This window comes from Sinocyclocheilus rhinocerous, unplaced genomic scaffold (genome assembly GCF_001515625.1).
Source record: "Sinocyclocheilus rhinocerous isolate Xijiao unplaced genomic scaffold, SAMN03320098_v1.1 scaffold799, whole genome shotgun sequence".
Classification (NCBI taxonomy): domain Eukaryota; kingdom Metazoa; phylum Chordata; class Actinopteri; order Cypriniformes; family Cyprinidae; genus Sinocyclocheilus; species Sinocyclocheilus rhinocerous.
This window is the reverse complement of record NW_015636538.1, coordinates 512,782-531,010: the sequence shown is the minus strand read 5'-3', so window position 1 is coordinate 531,010 and position 18,229 is coordinate 512,782. Positions and strand designations below refer to the sequence as shown.

Sequence of the window (18,229 nt, the reverse complement as noted above, 5' to 3'; positions counted from 1 at the left end):
TCAGCAGTGTTACTGTGCTGTGTTTCTCTCCGGTCATGCATTAGGACACGACAGCGCTCCGTAACCTACAGTAACACTTCACTGATCTCAAATCTAGCAGGACTAGACAAGACGAAGAGGCACGCTTGTAAAAAAGGACGGACAGAGGAAGGCAGAGGTGAATGGAAGGATATTACTGGCGTGATTTAAAGCCGCTCGCTATAGATTCGTGGCACGGGTGAAGTGTGAAACATTTATGAGCCGAGCGATAATCTGCATGTTATTCACACCTACAGCAGTCCAACACACGTGAAGCTTGAACACACACACACACACACACACTGCTGCAATACTGCACTCCGGCAGCTCGAGCTGTGCACTAGAGCAGGAGATGAGCGAGAGAGGGTCAGATATAAGGAATAGGAGGGAAAAAAAGCGAGCTGGAGGAAGCAGAGCTGTGAGAGATGGAAGGAGATGGACGTTTGAGAGGAGGAGTGGCTGGAAATGAGAGGATGGGGGTAGAGGAATGCTTTATGGATTCATTTTAACATCTTCAATTATAACTAAAGGCACCGGATGCCTTCCTCCCCCACTTCTGTGGATTATTGTTTTGATCGTTTATCGATCGCTTGGGTCTTTGTCTCTCTGAAGGCATCTGATCGTCACACACACACGTTATGTTGTGATGTAAATAGACAGCATGAACTTATTTAAAGAAATATATCTTGTTTTAACTTGCCGCTGCCTAACTTGCATTATACTGTCCTTTTTATTCTGGTTACACCCCTGCATAATGTCTGCAGCTGCATATATGTTTGACTGTGTATTCAGCTCAGACATGAAGGTCACGTCTAACTGTAACCTAGAGCAGTCTCACATATATAACTAGTGTTTGGCATGGAGTCTGCTTCCATCAACAGTTCGCCGGCCGCACGGTCCCGGAACACCTCCTCCCGCCGGGCCGAGCGAATCGATGGGGTGCCTGAGTCCCATGCATAGCAGTCCTGTTAAACAAACTGCTTTGGGCAGCTTTTCGTGACATTGACACTTTAGTCCGGGACACTGTGTTTTGCCTAGAGAATGAAGGGACATCTGAGCTCTGCTGACACATGCACACCTTCAGCACAAACACACAAACATGCCTCTGTGCATTCCTGCATACTTGTGCATACTCAGTATGCACATACTGTACTTATGTAAGGATACTTATTCACAACAGGGATAATGGATTCTGCTGATTTATTCAGAAAATAAAGCCTAAAATGCTTTGAAATTTGCTATAAAAACATTTTTTGCCATTGCCTGTGTTAATTAAACATTAATCAATAACTGAGTTAGAGATAGATAGATAGATAGATAGATAGAAGATGCTTCTTCATATAATAGTATATAATTTCAATGTAATATATTATTATAGTATTTATTAATATTTTAAATGGGATTTTATTACCGGTAGTATTTTTAGTTTTCATTTTAATTATATTTTTTAATTGTAGTATTCTTTTTAAAATAGTGTTTTTTTAATATTTCTTCATAGCTTTAATTCTTGTAATTTTAGCACTTCAACTTTAACATAGGCTATTTCAATTTGCCAAGACAACATTTCTAATTTTATATATTTTTAAGTTGAAATATTTCATCTAATACTTATACTTTGTGTTATTGAAATTACCTAAAGTCTTGCCTAAATACCTAAATCTAAATGCCTTGAGATTTGGCTATAAAAACATATTTGACATTACCTCTGTTAATTAAATATAATCATAATTGACTGAATACATAACACATAACTGAAACAGATAGATAATGGTATTCATTTTTTTAAAATGTTGTTTTAAATTGAGTGTTTTTTGTATATTTCTGTATAGCTTCATTTATTTATTTATGTCCATTTTAGTTGAAGTAATTTTAGTATTTCAACTTCAACTTATTTCAGTTAGTTCCTAATACAACAGCCTGTTTATGAGTTTGTTAGTTGCACATCAGCGCTTCACTCCCTGTTAAATCTGTCATGGCGACTCCAGTGCCCTACAAAGGCCAAAATGCCATAACAGTGAAACACTTAAACAGAGAAAAGTGCCTTTAAAGTTCATTTTGATTGATTTGATGTCAATTTTCACACTCCATTTTCTCTGAATCGCCGTATAGTTGAGCCAAACTCAACTGTCACAGGACAGATCATAGTCTAAAAGACCCATTTCCAGTCATAACTCGATTTGGACATAATGCATAGATTTGCAGAGAAGTGCATCTCCCAGAGACAAGGAAATGTCTTTCAGTCTTTCAGGCCAATCACAGTTTGAATGAATGAATGAATGAACCGATGAGTGCCCATACGTTTGATGAGGGTTTATGTTGACTGTGTTCTGCTGATGCTGAAGGTGCCATGCATGAACAAACCTGGTCGTCTGCAAGAATTTGAGTTAAACTAGCAGACAGAATGCAGAATTGCAAGTCAAATTTGAACGTAGGGAAGTAGAATTAAGATTAATTGACTGTAATTTCCAACTAAAGAAAAAAAAATTTCAAACAATTTCGAATGTTGGCTTGAAAAAGCCTTGTTTGAGAAGTTTGAAAAAAAATTTATAAAGCCTTGCAGTTTTAAAGTTTGAAGATTTAATTAAAAAGTAATTTGTTCTTGTTAATTAAACACAAGCAGAACAATTGTCTGCTTGTGTTTAATGAGTAAAATTGAGAATTTTGAGTACACATTTTTTTTTTTAAATGTTTACATTTTGTATCTGTGTAAATTGCAGGTAAAACTTAAAGGGGTCATATGACGCGATTTCAAGTTTTCCTTTCGGCATAGAGGACCTACAATAATGTACAGTATTTGAAAAATAATGTGTTTTTTGAACATTAAAGCATGTCAACATATTCTGTTACACCAAATACACAAAATAATTATCTTTAAAAAAGCATCATATGACCCCTTTAATATTAAGTCTCTTCTGCTCACCAAGACTGCATTATTTCATTAAAAGTAAAAACAATTTACTACAATTTAAAATAGTTTTCTATTTGAATATATTTTAAAATTTAATTTATTCCTGTGATCAAAGCTGAATTTTCAGCATCATTACTCCAGTCTTCTTCAGAAATCATTCTAATATGCTGATTTGCTGCTCAAGATACATATCTTATTATGTTGAAAACAGTTGTACTGCTTCATATTTTTGTGGAAACCATGATATATTTATTTTTAGGATGCTTTAATGAAAGAAATTTAAAAAGAACAAGTTTTGTAATATTATAAATGTCTTTACTGTCACTTTTGAACATTTGAATACATCCTTACTGAATAAAAGTATCAAAAAATACAAAAACGTACCGAACCCAAACTTTTGAACTGTAGTAGTACAGATAGATTTAGTATAGATTTCATCATTTTTAACTTTTGTGCATCATAGTGGAAGAACACTTGATGCATTACCTGTTTTGATTTTTCTCCACTGCGATTCAGTAAAGTCGTCTTCTCCTATGAATGAGATGATCTGATGATCGCAGGGATCTCCGTGTTCTCCACTGAGGTCCAGAGGAGCTCCACCTGTAGCAGCTCACAGCATCATGAGCTCAGAGACACTGGCGCCCTGATCTATGAATATTTTATTCGCAGTCTTGACATGGCTTGAAAGGCTGAGCAGATGAACAGCTCTTATGTGACGGCCTTGGAGTTGGCGTCTCCCAGGGGCCCTGCATTCGGGCTCCTGGTTGCTTAATTGACAAAGACAAGTATACTGTCATGACCCTCAGCCGATTTACACAGCTGTCCCACCACATTCCTCCTGATGTCCTCCATGACGAGTCCTGGTCTGAGGTTCATAACCTCTCATTTTATTTGTCTTCACATGTGTCTTCGTGTACACTACTGGTCAAAAGTTTGGAGTAATCACGATTTTTTTAAAGATTTGTTAAGTTTTTCAAAGAAGATGCTCACCAAGTGCAGCCTTTTTTTGATCAAAAATACAGTAGAAATGTGAAATATTGTTACAATTTAAAATAACCGTTTTCTATGTGAATATATTGTAAAATGTAATTTATTGCTGTGATCAAAGCTGTATTTTCAGCATCATTACTCCAGTCTTCAGTGTCACATGATCCTTCAGAAATCATTCTAATATGCTGCGTGTCATACATCATGTGACACTGAAGACTGGAGTAATGATGCTGAAAATTCAGTTTTGATCACAGCAATAAATTACATTTTACAATATATTCAAAAAGAAATTCGATATTTTAAATTGCAATAATATTTTGCAATATTACTGTTTTTACTATATTTTTAAGGAAATAAATGCAGCCTTTGTTGAGTCTTCTTTCAAAAAGGAAAAAAGCTTAATTTTTCCAGACTCTTGACTGATAGTGTATTGGAGAATCGCTCACATGTGCTAGACTGTGATTGGCGCCAGGGCTTCGAAAGATTCGACAGAAAGCGTTTCGGTTTTCCCTGACACAGGTGTGTGTGCGTGTGTGTGTCGATGAGTCGATCTCTTCAGTTTCATGTCTGTTCCACAGGGAGCCTGAGCTCGGACCTGCTGGGTAATTTCATCTCAGTGATAATTGGAACTTCCTGTGGCGATGAGATCATATCCTGCTGAGCCACATCAGAGCAGCAGCATCACAGTGTCTGACTCGCATACAGACGCTTCGTCTCTATGTGAGGACGTTCCGTTGTTAATGCGATGGGGAATATTGGGAATGTCTAACAGGATTTATTGTTTTTCATATGGATTGGATGCAGGAGGTTTGTCCTTGGCATCTTTGTTTCCGACAAACGTATAAACGGCTATAAAATGACCATGATTTAATGTTCACTAACGCTTGTCTAATTATTGACAGCAGTAATTCCATGCATCTCTGAGGAGCTGTTTTATTCTCAGCCTTATTAGTTGGTCATAAATATTTTAACCTAATAATCCTGAATGTTTTTGTAAATGTACCACAGTAATTGCATGGTAATTTTTAAATACTTTTTATTCAGCAAGGATGCATTAAATGCAAGTGACAATAAAGACATCAATAATCTTGCAAAAATTTCAATTTCAAAGAAATGCTGTTCTTTTGATCTTTCTATTCATCAAAGAATCTGGAAAAAAAAAAAAACACATATGACGGTTTCCACAAATGTTAAGCAGAAAAACTGTTTTCAACATTGATAATAATCAGAAATGTTTCTTGAGCAGCAAATCAGCATATTAGAATGATTTCTGAAGGATCATGTGACACTGAAGACTGGAGTAATGATGCTGAAAATTCAGCTTCGCATCACAGGAAAAAATTATATTTTACAATATATTCACATAGAAAAGAAAAAAAATATTTCACTGTTTTTACTGTATTGTTAACAAATAAATGCAGCTTTTGTGAGCATAAGTGGCTTCTGAATGGTAATGTACATGTAAAAAAATAAAAATAAAATAATAATAATAATTTTGGTGCTTTTTTGTTTCTTGTATTGTATTGCCCTTTACGGGCCAAAAAAGCTTTTGTGAGATATTCTGTTTGATCATCACTAGTTTAGTAACACAGATCTTTAGTTTTGACATCATTTGTCTTCTCTTTGCCCTCTTGTCATTTTTTGGTTTGTTTATTTATTTATTTTTATATGTTTTTGCTGACTCAGGAGAACTGTCCCAAAGTGTCCGTGTCTGGGAGACAGGACAAGGGCAACAACACACACACACACACACACTTGTTCATTTCCTGAACCTCCAAATATAATTTGGGAATGACCTTGGACAGGTGGACAAGCTGTAGTCTATATATATATAACAGGCACATTCAGATATGCATTCATATGTTCCCAATGGTCCTGCAGATCACTAGCAACTCTCTTTAGTGAAGGATATTCTGTTTGATCATCACTAGTTTAGTAACACAGATCTTTAGTTTTGACATCATTTGTCTTCTCTTTGCCCTCTTGTCATTTTTTGGTTTGTTTATTTATTTATTTTTATATGTTTTTGCTGACTCAGGAGAACTGTCCCAAAGTGTCCGTGTCTGGGAGACAGGACAAGGGCAACAACACACACACACACACACACACACACACACACACTTGTTCATTTCCTGAACCTCCAAATATAATTTGGGAATGACCTTGGACAGGTGGACAAGCTGTAGTCTATATATATATAACAGGCACATTCAGATATGCGTTCATATGTTCCCAATGGTCCTGCAGATCACTAGCATCTCTCTTTAGTGAAGGACAGTGTGTGTGTGTGTGTGTGTGTGTGTGTGTGTGTGTGCGTGCGCGCAAATCCATCTGCTCCTTCAGGATAGATGCGATAGAGTCCAGCATAGCCAATGCTGAATTCATCACCTTGACTTGCTCAGTGCAAGAACACATACATATACACGTTATGGCAAGATTCCCAAGTTATCACTGCGACTTTGCCATTTCTCTTAAATTCAAAAGCTTCAAATATATTAAGCATCACAACTATTTTCAACAAAGATAATAAGAAATGTTTCATGAGCAGCAAATCACCATATTAGAGTGATTTCTGAAGGATCATGAGACACTGAAGAGACACTGAAAGCTGAAAATTCAGCTTTGCATCACAAGAATAAATGATATTTTACAGTATAATTGCATAGAAAACTTATTTAAAATTACATAACATAAATAACAATGTTACTGTATTTTTAATCAAATATACTTTTTGTTCTGTATTTCTGCTCAGTGCACTAGCACACACATGTAATGCACATTGTAAAGGCAAGTTAGTTCCTGTGTAATCATGCGCTTGTGCACGCCGTGACTTTGCCGTTTCTCTTACAAAGCAATATTTAGTCACAAAAGCTCTCAGTTAGATTAAGGACAAAGATAGAGCAAGATGAGAGCGGAGAGGGGAGAAAGAGAGAGCGATAGGGAGACTGCAAGTAAAAGAGGTGAGTGAATGAGACAGGAGCTCTGAAAAAGGGGGTAGGCGCTGTGTCGCAAGGACAAACGTACATGGCAACACTGCAGTGTTCTAGAGAGAATACAAAACAGGTGGAACGCTTAGACGGCCCCGCACGCAACGGAGCATGAGCTCTCTTGCTGGCACTGCAAGCATGCACGCCTTTGTGCACCATGTTTTACACAGAACGTGTTAACTAACGAAACACTGTCAGAATAGCTGATGCACTACACAAAAAAGTGCATTTGTTTGCATGCAATCATGCATATGTATGTGAAGGAACTTCTAATGCACCAATGCATGTGTGAATTATAGACGTCCTACCGGCATGCATGCTGTCTTACACACACACACTATGACCTTCAGTATCCCGCAGTGTCCTGTGTTACATCAAATGACCAATCACTCTCTCTCTCCACCTCTCTCAGGTGTCTCTCCTGATGTTTTGGATCGTTCCCATGTGGCAGGCAGCTTGATATATTTCCTTCTTTGCTGATGCATGAGTGTGTATGTGTGTGTGTGTGGACACTTCTATTCAGTGTCTATATGCATCTACAGAAACGTATAAATCTTATTTATGCATTTACATTTCAGATTGTGCAAATTATTATTCAGTCAGAGTGGTTAATTAAGCAAATAAGCCACATTAGATTGTGTTACGGTGATTTTAGTTCATTTTGAGTTAGTAGGTGTTTTAGGCATGACATTACGTTAAAGGGGTCATATGATGCGATTTCAATTTTTCCTTTCTCTTTGGAGTGTTACAAGCTCTTGCTGCATAAAGAAGATCTGTAAAGTTGCAAAGACTAAAGTCTCAAATCCAAAGAGATATTCTTTATAAAAGTTAAGAGGGCATTTGTTATTATGACATGTCACACGTTAAATTAGGGAAAATCATACAATTCTTTGTAACATTAAACCCAATATCTACTAAGAAAAGGCAGTGTTTCCCCTCATAGAGGAGAAACAATAATGTACAGTATGTGGAAAATAATGTGTTTTTTCAACCTTAAACCGCATAAACACATTTCATTACACCAAATACACAAAATAATGTTCTTTTTAGCAACATCATATGACCCCTTTAAGCATGGTAAATACCTATAAAACAAATTCTTGAGTGGCTTTTACTAAATGGCGCAAAAGCAGTATATGATAAAAGACATTGATGTTCAATAATTAGTGAATTATTTAATAATAATTTGGTTAAAAATTCTATATAATATTTTTAAAACATTGATAATAAAAACCAATGAAATTAAATGTAAAAATTATATTAAATAAGCATATTAAGCATATAAAAATTTTAATTGTAAAAATAATGAATATTAATATTAACATTTTTCTAACTTTAGCATTAATTTAAATTGTGCATTTATTAGCATTTTATGTCTTTGAATGTGACTCATCCAATCATAATTTAATGTCTGTACTATACGTTTGATAATTTAACTTTTGCTATTGCCTATTGTTGGCTTTTATAAAACTGTACAACAGCAATATGATAAAAGACATTGATGTTCAATAAATAGTACATTTTATTATTAATAGTAATTGGATAAAAAATTCTAAATCATATTTAAAAAATAAATATTAAAAAAAACCTAGATAATGTAAAAAAATGTGCATATATTAAAAATGAAATATTAAGCATATAAAAATGTATATTAAAAATTGCCAAAAATATAGTGTTTTACAGTTGACAATTGTAGTAACTTTAGCATTTATTTAGATTGTACATTTATCAGCATTTTACATCTTTGAATGTGACTAATTATATTTGAAAAATAATAAATGGATTTTAAAAATCCTAAAGAACATAAAAAATAATATTGAATATTAAACAAAAAATATCATTTAACATGAATATTAACAATTGCCAAAGCAGTGGTTTTACAGTTGACAATGTAGCTTTAGCATTAATTTAAATTGTATGTTTAACAGCATTAAATATAATTTAATATGGCTCATGAGTGTGAACTATTGAAATAATGTTCTGTAATTTATCTAAATGATCTTTTGTCCTCTCTTGTCTTTACATTGCATCCAATTAAACATCCTGATGTCTTCAGGCTGCCACACCTCAATTAGCGGTCAGATGTACTGAAGTCAACCTGACGTCACACTAATACTGTGAACTGAACAGGAAAGTTGAATTGAATTGAAAGGACTCTTAAAAGTGTGTGAGAAGGTTGTACTTTTGTAGGCAGGAATGATCTGACCCAGAAGTCTTGAGGGAGCGTGTTTGGATAATAATCTGTTCAGGTTAAAAAAAATAAAAATAATAACAATCCGTGCAGGTTCTGATGTACTGTTACTCTGTGCTCATGTTCAGCATGGAGTTGCCTGCTGCTTACTGCACAGTACATACTGTATACTCTATATAAAACAATATTCATTGCTAATTTATGTTTGTTTGTTTTTTATTTAACAAGTGGCATCCAGTTTTCAAGTGCATTTTCCACTTTTGTGTTAAGATTTTGATGGGATGGGAAACTTGATGGGATAGTTCACCTAAAATTTAATAGATCCAGAACTGTATGATTTTCTGTGGAATTTAAAAGATATTCTGAGTATTTGTTTTTTTACAATGGAAGCTAATGGGGTCTAATGTTAGTTGGTTCCCAGTGTTTTTCAAAATAACTTATTTCTGCAGAAGAAAGAAAGTCATACGAGTTTCGAATGGCATGAAGGTGAGGAAATTATGACAGGATTTTCGTCTTTGGGTGAACTGTTCCTTTAATTTGGCTGTGTGATGAAATAATGAGTCAAGAGATGTTAAAAATCCTGGCTGATACATTAACTCGAGTTCATTCATCACACTGGAAATGGAACAGAATGCTTTGCATTGTGGGATACAGTACCTTTGCATAGTGTGCTCTGATGCATACTGCATTTTAGCAACAGTAGAACAAGACCTTTTCTGTTGCTCCCTTAAAGTTGGGATTCTCAAACTGGCATTTGTAAATTAATAAAAAGCTAAAAATTAATTAAACAATAAAAATGTAAAACTGTAATATTTATTTTAAATTAAAATAATCTAAATGAAATACAAAAAAATGTCATGTCGTGTAATTTACATTTCAGAAAACGCTAATGTACACTATTGTTCAAAAGTTTTGGGTCAGTAAGATAAAAAAAAAGAAATTAATATTCTTATTCAGCAAGCATGCATTAAATTGAGCAAAAGTGGCATTAAAGACATTTATAATGTTGCAAAAAGATTACATTTCAAATAAATACTGTTCTTTTGAACTTTTTATTCATTAAAGAATCCTGAAACAAAATGTATCTTAGTTTCCACAAAAATATTATTCAGCACAACTGTTTTCAATTTTTATAATAAATAATACATTTTCTTGAGCAGCAAATCAGCATATTAGAATTCAGGTATGGCAGTACCGTGTTTTTTGAATATGATACCATGGTAATACTATGTTTTATTCATTACACAAAATTCTGTAAAAAATGCAGAGTAAACATTTAATTCTGTAATCATGACCAGGTTGTAAGTTATATGATAATATTGTAGCATGCTTACATTTATCTTCACATACCGCGTATTGTTACATATACTGAGACTCATTCATGAAACATACGATACGTATTGCATTAACTGTTGCAATCAGTTCAGTAAAACAGTTCACGAATGGATTCATGAATTTGCACAGCTTGTGTATAATAAATGAGGCTTTTTATATAAAATAGTAGGCAGTTTACAGTATGCAGGTATTCCATGCATTTCAAAAGGTTGTAAAGAACTAGAGACTGTGACTTAAACATGCAACTGGTTTGTCGACTAGTTCCCTCGTTTAAACAATATATATGGAGCGTAAGAGAGCACTGCTGTGAGAGATGGAGAGAGAAAGACATGCATGAGGAGAGAGGGGGACCTGGGCAGAGGAAGCTGGTTACTGCAGCAGTCTGTAACTAGGTCAGGTTGAGACTGAAGACAAACAGAGAGAGAGAGAGGAGGGAGGCTTATGGGATGAAGCAGGTATACTTTACATTTAAAAAAAGAGTTGTGCGTTCATGTTCACCTGAGATCAGCACCTGTCCTCTTCAGAGCTGTCGTTCACTGTGCTCTTATTCCCCCTTTTTTTCTTTGTTTTCCATATTTCTGATTGCATTTGATTTGGTAAGATGATTTCATGTGCTGGAAATGTGAAAAAGAACGAAATGTCTGCTCAGCTATACATATTGAAAATCGCTTTAAAGGGGTCATAGGATGCCCATTTTCCACAAGTTGATATGATTCTGTAGGGTCTTAAAGGAAAGTCTATAACATAGTTTGGTTAAAATTTCTCAATGGTAGTGTAAAAAAACACATTTGTTACCCTGTCAAAAACAGCTCTTTTCAGAACATTATTAGGAAAGGCGATTTGCAAAGATTCTTTAAAAAACCTTGTACTCACTTCTTCTGTGGGTGAAGCACACACATTTCAGTTCAAACAACTTGTAAAAGTGCATGTAGCATCCTATGACCCCTTTAATACACTGTAAAAAAATGGCGTTGGATTTACTTCAAAACAATTTCCACTCTGATTGCTAGTAAATATCACAAATAATTACAAAAAAAATTTGAATTAATTAAATGTGAATTTTTAGAAGTAAAAATATTGAAAAATAGTGTTTTCTTGTAATCATATTCCTGGTAGCATAATTCCAAATATTTCTTATTTTAAGATGGTTTAGAGTGATTATATATGCTGCAAATGTGGAAAAAAAATCTTTTTTAGCTTTTAAAAAATTACAAAGAAACTGCTATTAGCTCTATATGAAATAAATGTGAAATTTCGAAGTAAATACTGAAATAGTATTTTCTTGTAATCCTATTTCTGATTGCATGATTCCAAATATTTCCCTTTCTTAAGATGTTTCAGGGTGATTTGAGCTACGAATTTTTATTTCACTCAGACTTTTCATTGAGAAACTGCTATTTACAACTTAAACATTTTTGTACAGTGTATCGAATAGTATCTTAAAGGAACACTCCACTATTTTTGAAAATAGGCTCATTTTCCAACTCCAACAGTTAAACAGTTGAGTTTTACCGTTTTCGAATCCATTCAGCCGATCTCCGGATCTGGCGGTAGCACTTTTAGCTGTAGCTTAGCATAGATCATTGAATCTGATTAGACCGTTAGCATCTCGCTCAAAAATGACCAAAGAGTTTCGATATTTTTCCTATTTAAAACTGGACTCTTCTGTAGTTACATCGTGTACTAAGACCGACGGAAAATTAAAAGTTGCGATTTTCTAGGCCGATATGGCTAGGAACTATACTCTCATTCCGGCGTAATAATCAAGGAACTTTGCTGTCGTACCATGGGTGCAGCAGGCGCAATGATATTATGCAGCGCCTGAAAATAGTCCCCAGCACACTCCTTGTGCAAGCAGGTGGTCACGTTGGTTATGTTGAGACTGAAGCCTATTTTCAAAAATAGTGGAGTGTTCCTTTAATGAAAATTTAAAATGCAAAGGTTTACAAATGTCATTATAGAAATAGAAAAATATGTTCAGCACAACGGAACGTCTCAGTCATGATAGAGAAACAAATGTGCGTGTGTTAGAGAGGGAGGGAGAAGGTTCGGTACAAATCCTGGGCAGCCTGTGAAACAAAGCTGTCTTGGATGGAGGGATAAATGGAGCAAGCAGATAGAGGGGTGGAGTGGAGGAGAAGCTTTCAGGCCTATGTCCTCACTGCCTGGAACAGTTCATGCACATGAGTGGCTCTGAGTGTGTGTGTGTGAGATCTCTATATAAATACATGTTTGATCTTTCTCTATTATACTCAGCAAGCAAAGTCTTGTGAATTTGAGAGAGAAATTGCTTGCACAATCAGATGGTTGCATGAATATAACATTTTTGGCAGTTTTCGACTAAAGCTAATCACAACAGGGTGATTTCCTAACAGGTGTCAGTCACACACCAGTCATGGACCTCTGAGCTTTCAGTGGCCTTTTATTCTGTGGGTTACAGTCGGATGTAAATTAGTGTGTTAAGAGAATTCAGGTGAGATGAGACTAATGTAGATCAGAGTTTTCTGTGTGTATGTGTGTACGTCAGGACCTAGTTTAGGTTCTGGCACACTTTTGAGTGGACCAAATACAGAGGAATGAGTATCCAGGGACCAGAAGAGGGTTTCTCATGCTAGAATGATGAAATTGATTATTATTATTATTATTATTATTATTATTATTTCATAAACACACATTTTAAATGTTTTCATTTTATACAGTTGCTTGATGGTTTGGTACTTTTGTAAGCCACATTTTATACATAATTTCTTTCATAATTGTTTTACTATTTAAAGGCATTCCCTTTGTTTCAACTTTCACAATATAATATGACAAAAGATTAACATATTAAAGAAACTGTATATTTTTTGTGAACAATAATGATGGAAACGTTTAAAGGAACACTCCACTATTTTTGAAAATAGGCTCATTTTCCAACTCCCCTAGAGTTAAACAGTTGAGTTTTACCGTTTTCGAATCCATTCAGCCGATCTCTGGGTCTGGCGGTAGCACTTTTAGCTGTATCTTAGCATAGATCATTGAATCTGATGACCGTTAGCATCTCGCTCAAAAATGATCAAAGAGTTTCTATATTTTTCCTATTTAAAACTGGACTCTTCTGTAGTTACATCGTGTACTAAGACCGACGGAAAATTAAAAGTTGCGATTTTCTAGGCCGATATGGCTAGGAACTATACTCTCATTCCGGCGTAATAATCAAGGAACTTTGCTGTCGTACCATGGGTGCAGCAGGCGCAATGATATTACGCAGCGCCTGAAAATAGTCCCCAGCACACTCCTTGTGCAAGCAGGTGGTCACGTTGGTTATGTTGAGACTGAAGCCTATTTTCAAAAATAGTGGAGTGTTCCTTTAATGAAAATTTAAAATGCAAAGGTTTACAAATGTCATTATAGAAATAGAAAAATATGTTCAGCACAACGGAACATGATAGAGATGATAGAGAAACAAATGTGCGTGTGTTAGAGAGGGAGGGAGAAGGTTCGGTACAAATCCTGTGAAACAAGTGAAACAAAGCTGTCTTGGATGGAGGGATAAATGGAGCAAGCAGATAGAGGGGTGGAGTGGAGGAGAAGCTTTCAGGCCTATGTCCTCACTGCCTGGAACAGTTCATGCACATGAGTGGCTCTGAGTGTGTGTGTGTGAGATCTCTATATAAATACATGTTTGATCTTTCTCTATTATACTCAGCAGGCAAAGGCTTGTGAATTTGAGAGAGAAATTGCTTGCACAATCAGATGGTTGCATGAATATAACATTTTTGGCAGTTTTCGACTAAAGCTAATCACAACAGGGTGATTTCCTAACAGGTGTCAGTCACACACCAGTCATGGACCTCTGAGCTTTCAGTGGCCTTTTATTCTGTGGGTTACAGTCGGATGTAAATTAGTGTGTTAAGAGAATTCAGGTGAGATGAGACTAATGTAGATCAGAGTTTTCTGTGTGTATGTGTGTACGTCAGGACCTAGTTTAGGTTCTGGCACACTTTTGAGTGGACCAAATACAGAGGAATGAGTATCCAGGGACCAGAAGAGGGTTTCTCATGCTAGAATGATGAAATTGATTATTATTATTATTATTATTATTATTATTACCGTCATTGTTATGTTCATTTGTCCAACTGATTATAGAAAGCAAGCACTCGTTTTACATAAATATGAATGTGAATTATAAATAATACCTATATTTTCTATTAACTTTATAATTATATTATATTATTATATATTATATTATACTATTGTAAATAATATTTTAATGAGACTAATGTAGATCAGAGTTTTCTGTGTGTATGTGTGTACGTCAGGACCTAGTTTAGGTTCTGGCACACTTTTGAGTGGACCAAATACAGAGGAATGAGTATCCAGGGACCAGAAGAGGGTTTCTCATGCTAGAATGATGAAATTGATTATTATTATTATTATTATTATTATTATTACCGTCATTGTTATGTTCATTTGTCCAACTGATTATAGAAAGCAAGCACTCGTTTTACATAAATATGAATGTGAATTATAAATAATACCTATATTTTCTATTAACTTTATAATTATATTATATTATTATATATTATATATTATATTATACTATTGTAAATAATATTTTATTACTATAAATATTCATATTAATGTTTTAGAAAATAGTTAACATTAAAATACTAATCTAAAATACATACGTTTTACAAATGTTTGGTAAGAGTTATTTTAGTATTATTTCTGTACTGTTATAGTATTCAGTAATAATTTGAATGAGCTTTTATTTTAATTTATATATTTTCCGTTTCCTTTTTCGTATTAGTAATTGTATGTGCTTTTGTCTTTTTATTAGTTTTTAAATAGATTTTAAATAGTTAAAATGAAATATATACATTTTTCAAAGCTGTAGTCAGTTATTTTAGTATTATTTATATACTGTTATAGCATTATTATTATAACATATTAGTATTTTTAATTAGATTTTATATTTTCAGTTTTCATTTTGATTTTAATTTTGTTATGCATGTTTGTATATAACTGTCTTTTGAGATTTTTTATTTCAGCTTTAGTTTTAGCAATTTTAGTATTTCAACATATTTGCATTTTAAATAAATATTTTAACCATCTTTTAAAATTTCAATATTATCATGTTCAGAATTATTGGAAAAAGTGTGATATTGTGATAAAACAAGACTAATATTTTATTTTTAAAATTGGAGTTTAATGTTTTACTCAGTATCTAAGCCTCTTTCCGCTGAGTCTTCTTTGTAAAGTTACCTTTTGGATAATTTTTAATTGAACTGCATTGATCACAGAATCTGCCGTTCATTTCCTTACATTAGCACAGATCTGTATGTAAAGCTATGATATTGTATGTATCTGTTAACAGACACATATTGTTTTACCTGAGCTTAGTGTTGGACAAATAGGTCTTTTGTGTGCATGTGATTTCACAGATATATAAAGCTATGTATAGTCACCATGGCTATGAAAACAGATCTCGCATACATGACGATCAATGTCCAGAGGAAATAAAATGATGTCAAGGCCCTTAATAAACATCACTGAACGGCAAACTCTTAGTTATGCTTTAGTCAATATACAGTACAGTACAGAGGCACTTACAGTACTTGCGCATTAATTGTAACTTCTTAATTATATCATTTTCATTTTCACAAAAAAGTGTTATTTTATTATAATACATTTTATTTGTAAAATCCTACAGAAAAAAATGATTTAGGTATTACATTTTATATATTATATCTGTATTTTATTGTAAAATCTAAATTCTCTTGGTGCAAGTCCAAGTCTAATTTTCAATACACTACATGTTTTATAATATATATAGTTTTTTAAACTTTGTCAAAAAGCCAACAACTGCATATGTCATGTTTTCTATTTCTGATGTTGCAATTCAATTTTTTATGAATCGAATTTTTTTATGAAGTCTCAAGTTTTTTGGGGGGCGGCTCTTTTTTTGTGCATTTCGAGTCCAAGTATCTGTGTTTTCATTTATTGAAATAAAGCTGAAATATATATATATATATATATATATATGATATAAGACGAAAACTTAAACAAAATTTGAAATGTTGCCTTGAAGTAATAAAACAGGTTTAAGATGGGGTACTAAATAAATAAATATAAAATAAATCTAAATAGAAATATAAACAACTAAAACTATTACAAATGACAAAAGCACGTAAGAGAATTACCAAAACGTAAACTAAAATGAAAGCAATATATATAAAAGCTAATTCAAAATGTTAATAAACACTAATGCTAAAATACCACAGGTGTCTACCTAATGCATAAATCTAAATGTTATATACGGTAATAATATATAATGCATAATGTGGGTTCGAGCACAATGGATATCTCTAACTGAAGCAAGGTTGTGGGTTTGCGTCCCACCAGTTTGGCGCAGTGGTTAAAGCTTATGGCTGGAAACTTCCGGATGCTGGTTTGGGTCATTAGCTATTAGCAAAGTGTCCTTGAGCAGGGCACTTAACTTCAGGTTACTCTGCAGGGATTGTGTCTGTAATAAGTGTACCGTAAGTTCCTTTGGATAAAAGCATCTCCTTACCGGAACAATGCAGGATTGTTAATTCAAATTTATTTGTATAGCACTTTCATAATACATATTTGTTTCAAAGCAGCTTTTAAAATGAGCATAGTGCAATAAAATAAAGACTTAAAGTGTATTTTTTGATGTTTTTTTTTTTTAAACCAACACATTATGAAAAGCCAAATAGCCCAACATCTCAGAACTGACCAGTACATGAAAAAAAAAGGTTTTTACTTACAACAAATGCTGAGTTACAACTTGTGCTTGTTTTGTATGTTGATCCATCATTTTTAGTTATCTCTGCCGAACTCTCTCTTTCTTTCTTGTTTTTCAGTATGTGGCATGCGGATCCCTTCTGTTCATCCTCATCTCCATTTCCACCTTCTGCATGGAGACGCACGAAGCGTTCAACACCATCTACAACAAAACGGAGAACGTGACGGAGGGGAACGTGACGAGAGAGGAGATCGTGTACGAGGTGGTGACGGACAGATGGCTGATGTACGTGGAGGGAATGTGCGTGATCTGGTTCACCATCGAGGTGTTCACGCGCATCGTCTTCTGCCCCGACAAGGCCGAGTTCTTCAAGAGCATGCTGAACATCATCGACTTCGTGGCCATCCTTCCTTTCTACCTAGAGGTCAGTCTGAGCGGACTCTCCTCCAAAGCGGCGAAAGACGTGCTACTCTCTGGCCATGGCCAAGCAGAAGCTGCCCAAAAAGAAGAACAAACACATCCCACGAGCCCCGCAACCCGGCTCGCCCAATTACTGCAAGCCGGATGCCCTCGCCATGGCAACGGCCTCGCCCCAGAGGATCCTGGGTAACGTGCTGGGCGGCGTGCTGGGCTCGAGCGGGATGACGGGGGACTGTCCTCTAGCTCAGGAGGAGATCATAGAGATTAACAGAGGTGAGAGACTGAAGGAATCACACAGATTTTCATATTATGCACCAAAAAGTCTTTCATTGACTGGTTTTAAACTCATGGTGGATTCTGTAAAGTTTTGGATATAAGGAGCTTCTTCAACAATATGGTCAAAAAAATGTAATGACAGTACTGATTTACATTAGCTTGTTGGAGTGGTTGATATGACTAATATATCATAATATAGTTAATTTAGCTTGAAAAAAAATATGGTTTATAAATATTATTTTTATATTATATATATGATATTGTATTATATTTAAATGTAATTTAATTTATAGTTATTTTATTTTAGTGTAGTTATTTTAATCCAACTGTAAAAAATAATTATTTAATGA

General features: G+C 34.4%; 1 pseudogene; it reads left to right on the top strand.

The window, feature by feature from the left end:
- Window positions 1-18,229, top strand: part of LOC107747871 (potassium voltage-gated channel subfamily C member 3-like) — a 56,021-nt pseudogene that overhangs the window by 16,927 nt on the left and 20,865 nt on the right.